We start from the raw sequence: 21,896 nt of genomic DNA on the forward strand, positions 1-21,896 counted from the left end.
CCAGCAAAAGTGGATGGTGTTAATGGGGTTAGTGAAGAAGGTGTTAATGGGGTATTGAAGGGTGTGGATGGGGCTTTCAAAGATGGGCTTTCTGGTGGGACTTTTGAAGTTGGGCTTGTTGAGATTCCAGTTGAAGCAGGGCCAAAACTTATGGCGAAACCTGATCCGTTGAGGAAACCCGAATCAATGCGTGGTAGTAGATGGAATCGCAGGACATCGTTTAACATTGACAAAACCTAATATCCCGTATCAAGGTGCGAACCTGGAAGGTAGTAAGAAGTGAAAATAGAGGAATACCAAAACGGAAGCTGTTTGGCAGGTAAGAACGAAATATGAGCCAGAGAGAAGCAACGAAACGCCCATTTTCAATAATGTGGAGCCCGCGGGAAACACTGAGCTACGGCGATGGCTATTGAATAGCACCGCCGGCAGCCATGAAAATTTTAGCATGGAATGCCCGTGGGCTTGGGAACCCACGAGGCATTCGTCACCTCTGCAATCTGACGAAGAGGGAAGCGCTCGATGTTCTTTTCCTTCAAGAGACAAGACTCAGTGTGAGAGATGCTGAAAACTGTAAGTTCAAACTCGGTTTTTCGAATTGTTTAGCCGTTTGTGCAAATGGTAGAAAAGGGGGTCTTGCTTTATATTGGGGAAAGGAAGTTGCACTTTCAATTGTTAATTATTCTTCATTTCAAATAGATGCTGTAATTAGTGATGATAAGGTAGTTGGGGGACGCTGGTTTTTAACAGCCATTTATGGGGTTCCTGAAACTCATTTACGGCATAGAACTTGGGCTCTTCTTAGGAGTCTAAAACGTTTATGTGGGGAGGCATGGTTAGTCATGAGAGATTTGAATGAAACGATGTTCCATCTTGAAAAACAGGGGGGGAATCCCAAACCAGAAAATCAACTTGCCGTTTTCCGAGATGTTGTTGAGGAGTGTGAATTACGTGATTTGGGGTTTACTAGGTATAAATATACGTGGTCAAATAGGAGAGAAGGTACTTCCTGTGTCAATGAACGCTTAGATAGGTTCCTTGCCAACTCAACTTGATGGAATTCTTATCCGAATGTAAAGGTAGTTCACGACCTTGTGGCTTACTCAGACCATCTACCAATTTGGTTAGAACTGGAGAGTGAAACCGATATTCCTTATAAAAAGAAAAAACTCTTTCGGTTTGAGGAAATGTGGATTGAAAATTTAGATTGTGAAGCTATCATTAAAGATCAATGGAGGATGGGTAATGGTCAATCAAGATTGGAGGATGTAAAGGGTATGATTAGGGAGAGTGGTGCCAAGTTGCAGCTATGGAACAGAAATAGCTTTGGGAATGTTCAGAAAAAGCTTCAACAAGCTAATTTGCAACTGAAAGAAGTGTATGAGGATCCTTGGGGGTTTGATATTTCAGCCTTAAATGTTGCTAGAAAGGAGGTTCAAATCTGGTTGGAGAGGGATGAAGTGATGTGGAGACAACGCTCGAAGGCTTTATGGTTAAAAGAAGGCGATCAAAATTCACGATATTTTCATATGAAAGCATCTCGAAGAAGAAAAAAGAATCGATTGAAAAGAATTCAAGATGAACGGGGATAGTGGCATGAGAGGACTAATATGGATAATGTAATTCTGGACTACTTTAGAGAGTTGTTCACTTCTTCAAGTCCAAATGATTCTCTAGAGTTTCTGAATGGTTTAAGAGGAAGAGTCACCCCAAATATGAATGGAGATTTGAGTAGAGTTTATTCTGAAGACGAGGTTAAGGAAGCATTGCAGCAAATGAATCTCTCTAAGGCTCCGATCCCGGATGGCATGTCGCAAATTTTTTTCCAAAAATATTGGCAAGTGGTGGGCAGCTCAGTGACTACGGCAGTTTTGCATGCTCTCAATACAGCTGAACATGCATTATCTTTGTTGAAGAGTTATAAAGCTGTGCATAAGCAGAATAGAAGGCAAGTGCAAGAATTTTATAAATGGAAGGTGCCTCAAGAAGATTTTCTCAAGTTAAATGTGGATGGATCTTTACACGTAGAAGCTGGAAAAGCTGGAACTGGAGCTATTTTGAGAGATAACACTGGAAGAACACTGCTGGCAGCAGCTATACCAGAAGCGGTTGTTGATGAAGTGGAGCACATCAAATTACTAGCCATTCTTCGTGGTTTACAACTCTGTGCAGGTATGGGTATTCATCATATTCAAGTGGAAAGTGATTGCCTTATGGTGATTGAAGCTCTAAATAAAGATAGCATGTCCAATTCTCTGTATGGTGGGATTTATTATGAGATCAAACAGTTATCTTCTTTGTTTGGGGAATGTTTGTTCACTCATATCTATAGGGAAGCTAATATGGCTGCCCATTCTTTAGCTCAATATGGTAGACATGTTGACAGTATAACTACTTGGTGGGATTGTATTCCGGACTTTTTATCTCAAACCTTATGGTTTGATTTATGTCTGTAATCTTTTCTTTGTTTAATGAAGTCTGAAAGTTTGAATATAAAAAAAAAAAATATTGCTAATACTCTCTACAGACAAATATTTAAAAGACATTATTCTGCCTAAACAGAAACTCAATATCACATTTCGTAAAAAGAGGAGACTCAACTCTATAAACAAATGTTCGAGAGACAAAATTTTTTTTTTAAAATTTTAATTACCAATAAGGAAACAAAAAAAGAAAAGGAAAATATTGTTTGAAAGCAAATCTAAATTATTTTTTGGAAGCAAAATATCATCTTAAGAAATAATCCCACTCCCACTAACTTGAAGGTACTTTATGTACTCATCAGCAAAGTTTCCTATACTATTATTCGGTGGGTTTTTTTTAGCCCAAATCCGAATTTCCTAATTGCAAGCCCAATAAATAATGTAATTTTCTCCCCAATCCCAATCTGGATTGCCATATGCAATCATCTAATCATGCCTAAAACTTACATTTATACTACTCACGTGGTCACTCACTTCATATTCCATTTATAATAATGTAATTAAGCACCATTCACACTGAATTTAACCAATATATATTAATCTATTCAAAATTTGGAATTTCATTTATTTTGACTTGCATTGAAAAAAATGTGGAAGGTCGATCTCATCTATGATATTGCAAATTCAAGTTATATACATATATATGTCTCACACTTTTGAAGATGGCTTCCAATCTCGATATCTCTTTGAAAGTTGAATATGTGGATCACCATCATCTCGGCATCGATCTCTTTAAAGATTGAATATGATCCATGAAATCATCATTATATCATATGGACTCCACCACTTTCAAAGATTGCTTCCTATGAATAACTTTCAATTTTAAACCTCATATTGTTCCCCGAACATCACACTTGATATCATTAGAAAGTGCATCATACTTTATGTACATACTGACCTGATGCATTTTAAGTAGTTATTCTTTTAATTTGCAACATGTATGACTAGAGAAAAAATGTAAGAGGAAGAACATTATTTCTCTTAAATTTAGGACATGATAATGAGATAATATGAGAATTATATTAATAATAGTGAAATTACTTCAAGAAAAATAAAACCACATAAATGTCCTACTTTGTTTATGATAATCATAATTTTTATCACCTTTTTATTTACAAAATTTTTAGGAGATCATGGTCATATCTACTTTGTTTGGGAGTATAGGAGGGAATGGAATAGAAAGGAATAGGATAATTTTCATACATTTTGATAATTTTTTAATCAGTACTAAATTTATAAAGATGTAAAATCAACATACGAAACATTTTATGATTGTTAAGATTCAAAAGCATGCTGAAATAAAATGCTCAAAATGAACCAAAGTCCTGTAGGATCAACCCTCTATTGGTTATGATACATGTTCCTTGAAGGCAATTTGTAGATCTTGGAGTTGAAACTCCCTAATTTGTGATTAGAACAATATCTTCGAGATCATGTTCCTGCACTAGAATATTATGCGCAATATCCATCTGACACTACGTCTCCCATAACAGAATTTCCATGCAAGAAGGTCATGCCACCTGTCTAGACTAATTAGCTTTCACCATCCTCAAGTGAAAATGACCAAGATCAAGCTATGTGTTTCTGAGCAAATGGTGGTATATATGAAGAGCAATATTCTTAACAAATAATGAAAAATAAGGAGTGCATGTGTTTTAGTATTTTGTATACAAATTTAATATGCACGCCAACACAAAGTAGGATCAAATATAGACCTCACACCACCATATTGAGTTGTCAACTTTGGAGCAAAAGAGGAATTATTATGGGGTCCCATGCGAAGATCAAAACTAGCTTTGTATATTTTAGTTTTAAGAGTGCAATTTGAAAGTTAAAGAACAAAACAAGGATTTTGGGTAATGAATGAAGAAAAACTGGTAGGTTGATCATTCATGTTGTGTTGTCAATGGATGTGTGAGGTCTAGATCAGCCTTCAATCCAACAACAATTCTGATGGATGTGGAAAGACTAATAGTATTTTCCAAACTACAAAAGTAATATACTGCCTTAAAGAGACCTGATTTGGATTCAAATGTGGCAATGAGAGTGACTCTCCACTTGATGAAGTTTCTTATTCATTTGTAGACAAAGCAAAATGCATACTGTACTGTCCTTTACCCTCCACCTTCTTTCATATTTAAGCTCCAAGAGAATGTGTCTTCATCTGCTGCAATTGAAGAATGTAATTTGAGATATGCAAAACGTTTTGGCAACCTCCTAGATATAAAACCTGAAGCCCAGTGAAATGCCTGATAGATGGAGATATTTCTTTGAACACAGAGTAGGAAAGGTTATTGTATTCTAAAGTTTCCATTGAACAATCAAATTCAAGAATGCTTTGAAGGCTTGAGCAACCTTCAAGGTCAAGTGATTTTAAAGATCTCAACTTCAGCCTTCTGGGAAGATTCCTGAGGCTATTGCATTGATTAAGATTGAAAGGAACAAGCTCATCGAGCAATCCAATAGAATGGTGAACTTCAACTAAATGAGTCTTATCCTTCAAATGTGAGTTCTTTGAAAGGTCTGGGATGCTTGTTAGAAATTGACAATCAGAGAAATCTGTAACTGTCAAGTTTTAAAAATCCTGTTTTTTTTTTTTTTAAAAAAGAAAGAAAAATAGAAATTTATAATTAGCATAAAAGAAATGTACAACATGGTTCAAAATTCAAAAAATAAATAGATATTGAAAATGACCACTGTACCTTTAGTCTCTCTCAGATCCTTAATTAGTAATTACACTATGATGCATTCTAACAACAATGAGTTTCTTCCCATGAAATTGAATGGCAAAAAATGTATAGGATATTCAGGCTAATCAAGCACTCTTAGCTCATTTGAGAGATAAGTAGGTCCAAGTGAGAAGCACACAGAGCAATTCCTCTTATCTCATCCAAATAGAGACTCCCATCAATATTTATTTCACATGATTCAGTATTATTTGAAGCCTCCTTAAGGTGGATGAACTACTCAGGAATCGTATTTCCCAGAAATATAACGCCGCCAATTCCAAACATATATCACAAAGCTTCAACTTTAAAATTATAAATCAAAACACACACAAACATGTATCAAAAGAAAGAAACATCAGAGAGAGAGAGAGAGAGAGAGAGAGAGAGAGAGAGAGAGAGAGAGAGAGAGAGAGAGAGAGAGAGAGAGAGAGAGAGAGAGAGAGAGAGAGAGAGAGAGAGAGAGAGAGAGAGAGAGAGACCTCAGTCAACAAAGGATTTGCCACATGATTCCCTTTATTCACATACATTTCATAGCAATCAAGCAATTCAATCCATCTAAGTGCTCTTAAGTTGCTGGTATTGAATTGGAACTTTTTTTTATGCTTTTGGAATCTGTCAACACAAGGTGCTTTAGTCCAACAACACTTTAGATGCATGTGGGAAGACTAATAATGTCAGTCCTCGATAGATATAGATCTTCCAAACCACAAATTAAGTAATATATTGCCATAAGGAGACCTGATTTTGATAAGAGGCTACCTTCATAATTCAAATGTGGCAATGAGATTGATTCTCCGCCACTTAATGAAGTTTCAGAGTCAATTGCACTCATCACCATGATACAAACCCCACCAAGAGCCCACCACCAACTAAATCCCACCCATGCTGCGGAAAGGTCGGTCTCATCTATGACGATGCACACCCAAGTCCAAGTTCTAAATCCAAATCTTCATTTTATATCATCATCAGCCTCCTCCAAGTCCACATATAACGATCTTGGAATTAGAATAGTAATAATGTCGCAAAAACATTGACAATTTGCAGTGATTTATATTGCCGCAAATAGTCTTCGTTGTCGTCACAAATGTATACCAACCATGGTTAACTATTGCTGGTAAAAAACTTTCGGGCTAGCTTTTATCACTTGCAAATCTCAGCTATAATACTGAATTTTGGTTGGAAAAACCTATTTGTGGCGGATATACCGCGGCAAATAAACATTTGACGTGGTAAAAGTGACGCCAATAATAATGTGACCAAAAAGACATTTTCACCCATTTGTAAGATTTTTTTTTTAACTTTTAATAAAGGGAAGCACACAATAACAAATATCAACAAATTAGAAACAATTTATAATTAGTAATTACATAGAAACCAAGACATGACAATTAACATCCCCAACTTGTGAGTTTTTTTTTTTTTTTGGGAACGGGGGGGGGGGGGGGGGGGGGGGGGGTGGGGGGGGTGCAAATATGCAATTACATCTAGCTTAAAGTTCAAAAAGCTTATTCTAGGAGAAGCAAAAATTTTTTCATGAAGATCTCACGATTCCCATGAAAAGAATGGTGCTCTATCTCCTAATACTTTCTTTAAAGTTCCTGAAAAGATGGTATTTTCCTGAGTTAGGCAGGTGTTTTAGATGAATATGGATCCAAGAAACTCTGATCTCTTAAACGCATACGTAGCTATGTTATCAAATTGGAAGGAAAGAAGCAAGAGGAGAGAAAATGGTTCACCTGCACAAAAGGCACGCTACAAACATCATAACTAGTACAAAGCCTGGAGTGCAACTCCAATAGCTGCCACATTCTTTTGTAATGAACGCAGCATCCAGGGACTCTCAACTTGCAAACAACAAAATCTTGTCAGAAACTTAAAGCATATTTAGCATGCACATAGATGATGCTATATTATCTAATCACAAATTTATGCTATATTATTTGCTCCCTCGAGTAGAATCATCATAATTAATTGCCCAATTCGATTTCACATTACAACAACATAAAAAGTTGATTTGACATGCTTTGCTCACTGCTACTTATAGAATGTGAATCATCCTCAACTAAAATGACTCTTCCATTCAAAGGATACCTAGCCTACTTTGTTCACACAATTTCATCCAAGATAGAATCCTCACCTTTTCAAAAATGCTAAAGTTAATATAACTATACAACACTCATTGTTATCTTACAGGTAAAAACCATTAAAAAAGAAAGCAAAATTCTGGCTATGCAGAACAAACTAAGATATTATAAGGCAAACATTTTTCCTAAAAATTCTTTTCTCCAGCAGGGGGATGGAGGAGGAAGCATCATCATATTCTTGAAAAGAGGTGCTAATGCTCTTCAGAAAGCATGAAATGCTTTAAGAAAAAAAAAAATCAGTAAATTGGGTCAGAGTTTACAAGCTTCTCAAAGCATCAAGTTATGTTCACCTTTTTCATCAATCAGGAAAGATTATTGTAGCAACCAAAGAAAACATGCAATCCCATTTCAATGTGGTTCCCACGTTTGCCCACAAAAGATCCTACTTTTCCACCAATAAAAGTCCTTGACTCATATATATCCACCTGAAACAACAAAAGCAGGAATGTTACTAATTTAGTCTGATGAAAATCTGTTAAAAAATCACAGAAGCTAGAATCCTAGAGGAAGAGAATAATGAGCCAAACCTCATGCCCTTGATCCAAAAGTTCAACCGCCGTCGACATGCCTGCTAGCCCAACTCCAATAATAGCAACTTTAAGCTTAGGTCCCCGATAATGTTCAGGTTCTGGTGGAAACAACCCTTTTGTAGCTGCCAAATAAAGTACTCGTTTAAATACACCAATGTCCAAAGATGGCAACTAGAACTACTAACTGTTTTACCATTAGCCATAAGCTTCGTAGCACACAATAGCTCCCGCCCTTTAGCTTTGTAGAATTCATGGATTTGTGGTCTTTTTCTTCATCCCTCTAGTTGGGCATTTCTTATTGTATACTTCCTGCATGACTGAATTGTGCCCCATGCTTTGAATAAATTACCTTGTAAAAAAATTTATAAAAATTTAGAAACTAGAAACTGAATCAGTTAAACTAATTACCAAAAATCAAAGTGATATAATATTATATCACCGTCCACAATTCCTCATGCCAATATCTGGTTTAGCCAAATAAGTCCCAACCAATTCAACCTGTCATAAAGCTAGGCCCTGTACAAAGGCTAAGAGCATATGTATATTCCTGAATTCCATCAATGTCTAATGATTCCTTGGTGTTGGAGAATGGTTTGGAGAATGGTTCCTTGGTGTTGGATGTGGTGTATTTGAAGGGACCGTAATGCTTGAACTTTCAAAGATATTGAGATGACAGTATTAGAATTAAGAACCATTTATGTTCAAATCTCTTTATGTGTGGATGGCAGCACACAATAGCTCCTGCCCTTTAGCTATGTAGAATTCATGGATTTGTGGTCTTTTTCTTCATCCCTCTAGTTGGGCGTTTCTTATTGTATACTTGCTACATGACTGAATTGTGCCCCACGCTTTGAATAAATTACCTTGTAAAAAGAATTTATAAAAATTCAGAAACTGGAAACTGAATCAGTTAAACTAATTACCAAAAATCAAAGTGATATGATATTATATCACCATCCACAATTCCTCATGCCAATATATGGTTTAGCCAAATAAGTCCCAACCAATTCAACCTGTCATAAAGCTAGGCCCTGTACAAAAGCTAACCTGTCATATGATTCTTGTTTCTGCAAGTTTTTCCATCTTGGTTCTCATATTTTGAAAAAAAAATTGATGAATTCAGAAACTTCTGATTGGGATATTTCCTTATTCAGAAACTTCTAATGGTTTGTCTCCTACATTTATAATAATTATACTGACATAAGGGTGAAGCATTTGTAACCTATGTTGTAAAGGCATAGGATAAGCTTGCACTATAGAGGGTTGCAAATGAAAATCAAGTGCAGTTCGACTATTGTCAATTTGGTTTACTTTTATTATTCAATTCAGCTAATTATTGGTAAGTTTTCAAGCATATATATACATGAAATTTGGTCAAGTTTTGGTAGATTTATTCATAAACATGGAGAGGACTAGCTAGCTACGGTCTTTTTTGATCATGGTTTTTTGGTTTTTAAGCAAAGATATGATGCTAACAAGTTAAAAGTTTGAATTCTTTGTGGAAAAAAAAAGGAAACCGAGTTTGAACTCTTGCTTGAATTCAAACAATATATACACATATCAATTAAATGATAAAGTGAAACCATCACATTGGCTTTTCATGAACTGGGTTGTAAAATAGTGAGTCAAAAAGTTAAAAGTTTGAATTCTTTGTCGGAAAAAAAAAAGGAAACAGAGTTTGAACTCTTGCTTGAATTCAAACAATATATATACATATATATAATTGAAAAAATGAAACCATCACATTGACTTTTCTTGAACTGGGTTGTAAAATCGTTGGTCCATTGTTTTATTCTTAATACACTGGTGTTAGTATTTTAATAGTTAATAGCCAAGCCTGCTTCTTGAGTTCGCCTGGCACCTCACCTTTTTGGAAATTTGTCTACTTGGCTGTTTATCGTGTGGATAGACCTTTGATCCAACCCCTAAAGCACACTTGGCTCTGAGAAATCAGAGAAAGGGAAAAAACAAAAAACAAAAGATGCTTCTTGATCCTAGGCAATCAAAAAGCCCGATAGATTATGATTTTAATGTAAGCTTATGGAATGAAACTTGCTCTCTACAAGTCATGAGCCTAAGGTATTTTTTGAATCATCCAATAGCTGTGAGTAACAAAAAGAACAGGGTATTTTTAGCAGTCCACAGATGATACGAAGTTTGGTTGTTAGGTGAACCGATTGCATCTTCCCATCTCATTTAAGGTCAATTTCTGCACTGCAGTTTGCTTATTGGTCACTTTATCAATTATATACATGTATATATATTTTTAGCAGAGATATTTTGAATTCTTTGTAGATTGGAGATTTGAGAATTCCATGGGTGCAGAAAATCCAAATGAAGAGGGCCCAAAACTTGAAGATTCCAGCTCTCCACATAATGAAACCAAAGTCTACTGCCAAACCCGAGAGGACCATGACCAAAACAATGTCTCCAAAATCAAAATGATTCATATATTGTAATTTTTTATTTTATAATGCAATGTATAAATACAAAATAATGTAGTGAATTATATTGTGTGTTGCATACATTTTTACATGATGAATTTTGTATATATTTTCTTTTGCATGCATTTAGTTAAAATGATAATTAGTTTCTAACTTTAGTTATTTTTTACATAAAGTTTTCTATTTTGATATATTTTTATTATTATGGACCATCTTCAATGCATTATGTTTTCTAATATGATTTTTTGAAATATATGCTTGTAAAATTTTTTTTAAAAAAATTAAGCTTTTCAAGATTAATTTTTATTTTTTTGCAAAAATTTAATAATATATAGGCTTTTCTATTTATTAAAAAAAGAAGAAGAAGAAGAAGAAGAAGAAAAGAGAAAACGCGGGTTCAGTGCCAAACCAGGGAATTTGGATTCATCTGGGTTCCAACTCGGGTCATAACTCGGCTAATCCGGGTCGGACCCAGTCTGGGTTTGAAATCCGGTTTCCAAGTTGGGCATACCCGAGTACTCAGTCCAAAACCCGGATGAACAGCCCTACTCTTCTATAGTTCTATTGAACCTCCCTCCCTCCCTTCAGAATTGGAATGCGATATATGGTATTTACTGGTAGGGCATCTCAGAAATTCAACTAATTAAGATTTTGTGGATATTTTCGTATTATTTAAATAAGTTTTTATTATTATTTATTTTACTACCAATAAATTTATAATAGCTTTCACTACTGACGCTATATATTCTTATCAGCGTAACAATATATATGCCGGCTCATTTATCAATTACCAGTGTTTTATTGATCAATTTTTGGCATTTTGTAAACGCCGCCAATGCTATATAATTATTACCGGTGTAACACTATAAACGCTGATTAATCAATGGCCGGCGTAAAATTAATCAATGGCCGGCATTTATTCAAACGATATAAACGTTGAAAAATTCAACACTTTACCCGCGTAAACTTTATCAATTGTCAGCATTTTGTGAAACGCCGCTGATGCTATATATTATCATCGGCGTAATATTATAAACATCGGCAAACACGGTTAATATAATGTTGTATAATCAATAAATTAGTGGCGTTTATTTAAACGCCACAAAAAACATATATTATTACCGACGTAACAATATAAATGCCGGGAAACTATTAATTTCCCGGCTCATAATTACTATATTGGTGGCGTTGTTATAAACGCCACCAAAGCTATATATTATTACCGGCGTAACAATTTAAACGTCGGACATCTCAATAATTTATCGGCGGAAATATTAAGAGTCGGTAAATTTATATATGTGCCGGCGCATAAACAAACGCCGCGCATATAAACGCCGCCAATTTTACCTTTTTTTGTAGTGGCTCTTCAGAAAGTCTGAAATGCTTTAAGAAAAAAAAAATCAGTAAATTGGGTTAGAGTTTACAAGCTTCTCAAAGCATCTTCCATGTTGATTAGAGTTTACTAAATGATATACATAAACTTCCTTGATGATATATATGACATTCCACTTGTGTTAGAAGATGCAGAGGATAAAAGCAGCAAAAAGGGTACGTTTTAGTGATAGAAAATGTTTTCACTTGTGTTAGAAGATCAATTATGTTAAGTTTTGGCCTAGTCTATGCCACCTAATCAGTTTAGAAAAGATCGGTTCCCATGGTTTGGTGATAACTCATAAGTATTTATTTTAATATTACTTTCCCTTTTACTTATAAAAAATAACTCAAGTAATTATCACCCCCTCTAATGAAACCAGAAAACATAAAAAGTAGAAAAACTCAAACATAAGGTTAAAGATGCAGCATTGTTAGAAGAACAAGCACTCTAGAAGTTGGCGAAAGATATAAATAACTAATGTTATCAAACTGGAAAGAAAGAAGAAAGAGGAGAGAGTTGTAATCATGGGATTGTGGGAACATTGGCCAGGGCAAAAAGCTTTGATGTTGTTGTTTTTGCAGAGGGTAGCATCCACTGGTACTTCATCCTGCTTTCTCTGCATCAAATTTAAAAAAAAAAATTAAGAAAAGAAAATAACAAAAGAGCTGCTTTTCAATGCACTGCCGTCAGTAAAATTAAATCATTATCCCACAACGCAATAGACAGAATACGGGCATTCCAATCAGGCCATTGTCTTATAATACCGATTAAACTTGAAAAAAATTAGACTTTATTTTGCAACATTTTTGAAAGGGCACAATGTTGGTGACTTGTGTTATGCTATAACTGTTGCGCCTCTAGCCTGTCCAAAATTACACAAGATGATATTTAAGTGGTTCAGCAAATTGTCTACATCTACTGGAGCCTCTTTTACTGAGTTTGTGAGAGATTACAACACTCAACACTTTCTCTCTCACGTCCTCTCTTTCTCTGAATTTTGCCCACAGCCCTCTGCTTCGATCTCTCACCTCGGTGAGGATGGTTTTAATCTTCAGCAAATGACCTCCTTTTATACGAGAAGCCATGGGGGACAAAACTCCCACACTTCTTGACCAAGAGGAAGGCTTCTTTCGGTGCAACAATTTTGGTCAATATTTGCTGCCAGAAAAGGGACTTTCGGTGGGTGAGTGGTTGCAAGTTCAAATAGCATTTCACACTTGGGGGTTTCCAACAATCACCCCCTCCACCCAAGTGTGCCATACTAGGATGCTACAAACGGTTGCATCCTTCAAATGATTGCATTCCCTCATTGGAATGCTTGTTAGCCATGAGAGATTTCTGCTATCAAATGCATCTGCAGGTACGTCTTCAAATGGATGTCAAGATGCCTCTCCAAATGTATCTTCAAATGCATCAGCATCGTCTACATCCACAGAGCTTGTAAGGAATTTTCTTCAGAGGAGATTTACAAGTGCTCAATTGCACAATCTCAACTCCCTAGGATTCTTCTTTTGCTCGAGTCCATGAGTCCGCACTCATGTACACCTTGAGCAAACTGAGCTTCGCTCGAGCTACACTTTCTCTCTCACGTCCTCTCTTTCTCTGAATTTTGCCCATAGCTCTCTGCTTCAATCTCTCACCTCAGTGAGGATGGTTTTAATCTTCAGCAAATGACCTCTTTTTATAGGAGAAGCCATGGGGGACAAAACTCCCACACTTCTTGACCAAGAGGAAGGCTTCTTTCGGTGCAACAATTTTGGTCAATATTTGCTGCCAGAGAAGGGACTTTCGGTGGGTGGGTGGCTGCAAGTTCAAATGACATTTCACACTTGGGGGGTTTCCAACAATAACATGTCTACGTCTTCAAATTAAACTGTGAACTTATATATCAAAGTAATAGAAATTAAGCATCCAGAACCATAATTGTTCCAAAATAAAGAAAATCAACACGAACCAAAAAAGCTCAAAGCCCTTACAGAAGAAATCACCAAATAAACAATAATCAAAACAAGTTCCAAACGGCAACCAAAAAACAACAAAAATCTTCTTCCAGAGAAAGCAATAACCCAGAGAACAAACCAAAGGTAAGAGTAGAAAAATAATTCAATCCAACCAGATCAACTTTGCTGGTCTTCGACAGTGGCATCTGCTCTGCGATCCAAAGGCGCAATGGCTTCAAGCATCTCCTCCTTGAGAGTCTTGGAATCTTTTCCTTACTTCAGGAAAGCAGGAAAAAAGATAAATTTTGGCTCTCCATTGATAGGGTCGGAGGTGCTTGAAAGGTTGTGGGTGATGGCCCATGGAATTGGCTAGGGTTGGGAATCATAAGGCAGTTCGATGAGGTTGAGAGAGAGAGTGAGCAGATGGCAAGAGAGAATGGGAAGAGCAAAGAGAGGGAACCGTCGAGGGTTCAGAGTGGGTGAAGAAGAAATGAAAAATATTTGAACTTCAGGGATTTGGGTTTTTCCCCTTTTTCGTATTTAATTGTGATCTTTTTTACGCGATCTAGTGTTCCTACAAATAGTTTACTAAAGGAAAATTTTATATACCATATTACCATTTCACTTGCATCATTTTAAATAAAATGTGACATATTTATCATCATTAAATGATTATTTATTTCATGTTTCTTTATCATCAAATGGTGATAAATGTGCTACATCATATATAGTGAGATGCAAGTGAGATAGTGGTGTGTATAGAAACACTAATTTCTCCCATTAAAAGGCCTAATAGGAGGAGTATAATAACTCCTTATAAAGCCCAGAATGAGTTTGTTCCTAAGTCGTGTGAGACTTCTCAATACGCCCCCCTCATGTGGGGGCCGGTATTTTCGATATCATCATCGTGGGTAGGTCGTAGGAGTCCATCATCGGTCATAAGTTAGCCTGCTTTGATACCATATAGAAACACAAATTTCTCCCCTTAAAAGGTCTAATAGGATGAGTATGGTAATTCCTTATAAAACCTAGAATGAGTTTATTCCTAAGTTGTGTGAAATTTCTCAATATGTCGGTATTTTTGGTACCATCTTCATGGGTAGGTCACAGGAGCCCATCATCGGTTATAGGTTAGTCTGCTATGATACCATATAGAAACGCCAATTTCTCCCCTTAAAATGTCTGATAGGAGGAGTATGGCAACTCCTTATAAAATCCAGGATGAGTTTGTTCCTATGCCGTGTGAGACTTCTCAATAGTGTGATGTATAACATTACTCAAAGACATAAATATGTTGAAATATGAGGAATATTGCATGTTGATACCAAGCAAAATAAAAATTATTTGATAGCTAGTAATCAACAAAAACTAGGGATTGAGATTGAGAAAATATGCAAAACAAAGAGAAATCTCTAAATATATATTGACAAATGATAAAACTTGAAATTATTTTATGAAACCCTTAAGCTGGACTTAAATATTTCAAAATTTAAAATTATGATAATTTTCGAAAAAGGAAAATCCAAATTATTACATGAAAAATAAATGCGTAAGTAAATAATATTTTTGCCAAACTTTTGGCCAAGATTGAAATAATTACTTTCAAAACTTAAAACTATATATTTCCTAAGAATGCAAAAATTTCTCAAAACAACTAATATTGCTAATCGAAGGAAGATTAAGTTTTTCTTGTCACATTTGTGCAGATTCACCTTCTTAAGATAGTTCAACGCAATCAATGTAGAATCTGAACACAGGTCTCCATATCAATTTGGGTTTGCATCAATTGTTTATATCTCCATGTTCTCATCATGCAAGATATAAACCCTCGGCTGGCACTTACAACCACCCTTGTTGCATAACAATCCAAGTCAAAGCTCTAAATCCAAATCTTCATTGAAATCATCAAGTAAAGTACCTCCTCCAAACCCAAAATGCCTCCTCTGTTGAGAGTACCAATCATCATAAGGATCCATGTTATGTTCACATTCATCTCGGCGTCTCTTAGAAAGTTGAATACCATCCAATAGATCTACTGCATGATCTTTTACATTCTTTTCATGCTTGAATATCACATGGATTCCACAACTCTTGAAGATTGCTTTCATGATTGGATCACTGTCAAATGTAAACCTCAGAATGTCCCCATCTAGGTACTTTTGTAGTATTTCAAGAGATTTTTCAACTGAGCATCCCAGGCATACATGATCTGAGTTGGTTGAACAAAACCACTGTATTTCTCCAATTGCTATATTGTTTATAAAAATAATGATAAAATATATGTTCTGCTCCAAATTTGGAGCAATAACAGCACAAAAAGCTATTTCTGCAATCAATGGCGGAGCCAGAAATTTACTCTTGTGTGGCCAAACAAAACTAGAACAATATACATAAAATATATTTTGTTTTACTTTTATACAATTTTTTTAACGATATATAATAATTTGATAAGAAGATTTATAATAAAAATAAAATACGTTTAATACAACTTATGTATTAAAAAAGTATTTGATATGTCAAGAACAATATATCATTGAAATAATATAAAGACATTCATACAAATATATTAAACAAAAGAAATACAAAGTGTTTAAAATTGTAACTTGCGCCTCACAGTTGAGCAGGTAAAGCGTTTGTTTCTTTTCTTCGTTTTGATGTTAGAAAATGGAGAAAAAAATGTGAAGGATGAGATGTAAAGTATGATGTGTTGTGCCATATGCAAAAGAAATGCCAGTCTGTAAATGGCAGATTGCCATAAGCCATAACTTAGAGATTAAAATGCTTTGAAAAATAGAAAGAGGTTAGAAATACTACCGTTTATAGTTATATTTTTTTTATTTATAATAAAAATATGTATTTTATTTTATATGAGATGTGTTTTATTTATTTCATTTTTATATCATATTAAATTTTATGGAGGGGCCAAAATAATTTTTAGAGGAGATGCCAATATATGATAAATTAATATTATTTTATTAAATAAAGAAAATTAACATATATATATATTTTCAAATTTGTGCTTCCGCCACTTGTAGCAATCTCATCTAAACACAGTGGCCCATTAATGTCTATTTCATAAGAATTACTATTTGCAGTCTCCTTGCAATAGTCAAACCAGTCTGGAATCCTATTTTTCGGGAATATAATGTTACATTCTAGAAGGTGTCCCTATTGAAAGAAATATATAATAAAATTTTAGATATACAAGCAACAAACCAAAGGAGAGAGAGGGAGAGAGAGAGAGAGAGAGAGAGAGAGAGAGAGAGAGAGAGAGAGAGAGAGAGAGAGACCTCAAGCAATAAAGAAATCCCTATGTTTATAAGCATTTTTGGGCAACTGGACAAGTTAATCAATCTTATCTCTTGCAAGTTGTATGTATTGAACTGAAATTTTGTTGACACTTGAGGAAAGCTTTCTAATCCATGCATCCTTCTGCAGATACCTGTTCTATATTTGGTGATAGTTGTAGAATTTCTTCAAGTTGCTTGCAGTTGTCCAAATCAAGGTACCGCAATTGAACGAACGTTTTGATGCACGATGGAAGGCTAACAATATCACTCTCAGGTAGATTTAACTCTTGCAATGTGGTCAAGTAATTAAATGTCCTAAATAAATTTGATTCTGATAAGGGACAGTTGAGAAGATTCAAATATGCCAGCGATGGAAATGCCATTGAGAAACAATCAATATCACTAGAATTGCTTGAATTATTCGTTGGAGCCAACGCTATATACCTAGGAAATGGCATGAATTGTCGATTATTCCCCTCCTCTTTGCCAAAATTTACAAGATTTGGACAATTATTTACCCAAAGCTCCTCTAGATGTTGTAACTGAAAAACACTACTTGGGAGACACATAAGGCTTTTGCAGCCTTTAGAGATAACTCTTGGAGACCGAAGAGGTACCTGATGGATGAAGGCAGCTCCTTTATTATAGTATCATTTAAAAGTACCGCCTTTAAATGCCCCATTTCACGCTCAATTTCTGGAAAGTTTTAAATAGCTAGTATTTTGGAAGTAAATCTTACCATATTTTCTTCAAGTACATATCGAACATCTTCATGAAACCATAACCTACTGCGTCTACCAGGTTTTTTGGGTGATTCTTTTCGAACAATTTCTCTACCCATATCTTCAAGTAAATCGTGCATCATCAACTGGTCATATCTATTAATAGTTATGAGGCATTTATCAATGAGCTTTTTTATACCAAAATTTGGAAAGAAACCACAGTTGTCCACAGTATTTTAGTGATATTCTCTTCTCTCCTTTGAAAAAACATGCAATGTCAAGGAAAATCTTCTGGGCATTCTCATCTAATCCATCAGAACTTATTTTGAGTACTTATTGGATATTTTCTTCTAGAATCCTTTTGTACTTTTCCAATTCACTTTTCCAATAATGTATATCTCTGTCCTATAGATTTGAGCCTACCACTATTAAAGCGAGTGGAAGACCCCCAGCATAATGTAGTGCAAGTTTTGTGAGTTCCACAAAACCTTCATTAGATCTAACATTCTTGAAGGCATATCGGCTAAAGAGCTGAAGCGTTTCATCGTGATCCAATTCCTTCATATTAAATGTCAAATAAACATTATACTAAGTTAGTAGATGATGATCCCTTGTTGTTATGATGATTCGACTTCCTAATCCAAACCAATCACATCTTTCACATAATTTTTCTAATTGGCTCGAATGATCCACATCATCAAGAACTAAAAGAATCTTTTTATGACAAAGCCTTTGTTTTATCACATTGATTCCTTGATCAACATTGTGAATCTTCAAACATGAATCTCCTATTATATAAAAAAAAATTGCCTCTTGCAATCGGATGAGACCAAGTTCTCGTTTAGAAGTTTATCTAACATTTGCAAGAAAACAACTACCTTCAAACTGATCAGCAATGAGATTATTCGTCGCTTTGGCAATAGTCATCTTACCAATTCCGACAATTCCGAAGATCCCCACCATGCGTGTATCCCTTATCCCAATACTAAAAAGCATATTGACGTTGTTTACATGAGACTCTATTCCAACGGAATGCAAAGCAACATTTAAGTACATACAATTTACCATCCTTGAAACCTCTTGAACGTTCTTTTTTATGAAGTTAGATTCATCCCTATCAATCAAAAAGATTAAAAAGAAAACATTAAATGAGTTTGACTTGCTTACTTTAAAAGACATATATACGAACATGATCTGGGCACAGTTTTACTATCATGTAATAAATGACAGTCTTGGTAGGACATGAGGCACGTTTAATCATGTATTCGTCATTCTTTATTCGGTGGTTTCATCAGTGTGATGGCAAGGTGAAATTCGGACATGGTGGGCGTTCCCTATAAAGTTTTTCACTGGAAGCCAGATTTCAAGGAAGATGATGATGTTGAGTACTGTGGAGTCTGGTCCACGCCGCTCGAGCGAATTCAGACAGATTCGAACGCTCAATGTTAGCTCGACAGTGAGCTCGAGCATGGAACTTTCGCTCGAGCGGAGGCATTGGCCGCTCGAGCGAAGTCAGGCAGAGTTGAACGCTCGATGTCAGCTCGACAGTGAGCTCGAGCAGGATGCGGAAGGGAAGTTCGCTCGACGCGCGCTCGACACGCCGCTCGAGCGAACATGCATTTTGTAGGGTTTTCACCGTGTAACTATATATATGATATTTTTCATCATATGGCCGTACGAGTGAATACAGTGGACGTACTGTGTTGTGTTCCATCATTGTAGTGTGATATTCCTCAATAATAAAATCCTCTGCAGCTCCCGTGGACGTAGGCAATTTGCCGAACCACGTACATCTTGTGTCGTGTGTGATTGTTCATTGCTTTTCTCGTTCCATATTTCTTTTTCAATTCATTGTCATCGTCTTCACAACAATTGGTATCAAGAGCCCAGGTTCGGGTTTGAGGAGAAACGATGACTGGAGATGAATTGAAGGTATCAGGGATCGAGAAGTTTAATGGCACGGATTTTGGATACTGGAGGATGCAGATAGAGGACTACCTCTATGGGAAGAAACTTCATCTTCCACTATTGGGGAAGCAACCGGAGAAGATGGATGATGCTAATTGGAACATGTTGGATCGACAAGTTCTGGGGGTTATTTGATTAACCCTGTCGAGATCCGTTGCACACAACGTCATCAAGGAGAAGACGACTGCGGATCTCATGGCGGCTTTGTCAGGTATGTATGAAAAGCCGTCAGCGAATAACAAGGTACATTTGATGAAAAGGTTATTCAATTTAAAGATGGCAGATGGTACGTCTGTTGCACAACATCTGAATGATTTTAATACTATCACAAATCAATTGTCGTCTGTTGAAATTGAATTTGATGATGAGATACGTGCACTGATACTATTGGCTTCACTGCCAAATAGTTGGGAAGTCATGAGAATGGCTGTTAGTAATTCTGCTGGAAAATCTCAATTAAAATATGATGATATTCGTTATTTGATTTTGGCTGAGAAGGTGCGCAGGAAAGATTCAGGCGAGACCTCGGGTTTGAGTTCAGCTCTAAATGTTGATTCTCGAGGGAGATCACACGATAGGAACTCAAACAAAGGAAGATCAAAATCAAAGTACAGGGGTAAGAGCAAGTCGAGGCCTGGTCAGCAGGCAACTTGCTGGAATTGTGGCAAAGCTGGCCACCTAAAGAAGAACTGCAAAAACCCTAAGAAGACGGAGAATGATAGTGCTAATGTGGTAACTGAAGAAGTACATGATGCACTATTGCTTGCAGTTCATAGTCTAGTTGATGACTGGATACTGGATTCAGGGGCTTCCTTCCATACATCTTCCCACCGGGAGCTAATGCGGAATTATGTTGCAGGTGATTTTGGGAAGGTGTATTTGGCTGATGGAGAGGCTTTGAACGTAGTGGGGATGGGAGACATTGACATTGCACTCTCCGGCAAGAACAAATGGACCTTGCAAAAGGTCAGGCACATTCCTGAGTTGAAGAAGAACCTCATTTCTATTGGGCAGCTTGATGAGTGTGGTCATTCAGTGGTGTTCTCAGATAGCACCTGGAAGGTCACAAAAGGGGCATTGGTACTAGCTCGGGGTAAGAAAACTGGTACACTATATATGACTACTGGTTTATTTGACACTATTGCTACTACCGTTGCAGAGAGCACATCAGATTTGTGGCATTGCAGGCTTGGCCATATGAGTTAGAAGGGTATGAAGGAACTTCTGTCTAGAGGCAAGCTACCAGAACTGAAGTCAGATGATCTCAGTATGTGTGAGAGTTGCGTTATAGGGAAACAAAAGAAGGTCAGCTTTTTGAAAAGTGGCAGGACGCCTAAGACAGGAAGACTTGATCTTGTGCACACAGATGTGTGGGTTCCTTCCCCAGTGGCATCTCTTGGAGGTTCTCGCTACTATGTTACGTTCATTGATGACCATAGTAGGAAGGTATGGATTTATTTTTTGAAGCATAAATCTGAAGTATTTAATGTTTTCAAAATTTGGAAAGCCATGGTTGAGACAGAGACAGGCTTGAAACTGAAATGTTTGAGGTCTGATAATGGTGGTGAGTATGTCGACGGTGGGTTCAAGGAGTATTGTGTAGCTCTGGGTATCAGAATGGAGAAGACCATTCCTGGGACACCACAGCAAAATGGAGTTGCTGAGCGTATGAACGGAACCATTAATGAGCATGCTAGAAGCATGAGGTTGCACGCTGGACTACCACCCACTTTCTGGGCAGATGTAGTCAGCACTGCCGTTTACTTGATAAACAGAGGGCCATAAGTTCCACTGGATTGTGGATTGCCTAAGGAGGTTTGGAGCGGGAAAGAGGTTAAATTTTCTCACCTTAAAACTTTTGGTTGTCTTTCTTATGTGCTTGTTGATTCTGATGCTCGTAGTAAGCTGGAGGCTAAGTCAAAGAAATGTTATTTCATTGGCTATGAAGACGAGGCATTTGGCTATCGTTTCTGGGATGATCAGGGTCGAAAAATCATAAGAAGCAGGAATGTGATTTTCAATGAGAAAATTATGTACAAGGATAAGTCTAGTACAGCTTCTGCAGTAGCTCCTTAGGAGTCTGAGTTTGTAGGATTGGATGACCTACTAGAGGTCACAGTGCAGTGTAGAGATGTGAGTGACGGGGAGAGTGGGTCCAGTGCACCCATTCCTATTATTCCGCAGGCAGTTTCAGAACCGTCCACTCCTACAGTTGCAGTTCGCAGGTCAGTTAGGACTATACGTCCTCCACAGCGTTTCTCACCTTCTTTG

At 36.5% G+C, this 21,896-nt stretch overlaps 1 protein-coding gene across 1 annotated transcript in view; it reads right to left on the minus strand.

The window, feature by feature from the left end:
- Window positions 1-12,277: 12,277 nt before the first annotated feature.
- LOC122297069 (TMV resistance protein N-like) overlaps window positions 12,278-21,896 on the minus strand; it is a 70,660-nt gene continuing 61,041 nt past the window's right edge. Inside the window, exon 14 of the mRNA XM_043106901.1 lies at window positions 12,278-12,321. The gene's annotated coding sequence lies outside the window, so the exon portion shown is untranslated. The remainder of the gene's footprint in view (window positions 12,322-21,896) is intronic.

Source organism: Carya illinoinensis, chromosome 15 (genome assembly GCF_018687715.1).
Source record: "Carya illinoinensis cultivar Pawnee chromosome 15, C.illinoinensisPawnee_v1, whole genome shotgun sequence".
In the NCBI taxonomy this organism is placed as follows: Eukaryota; Viridiplantae; Streptophyta; class Magnoliopsida; order Fagales; family Juglandaceae; genus Carya; species Carya illinoinensis.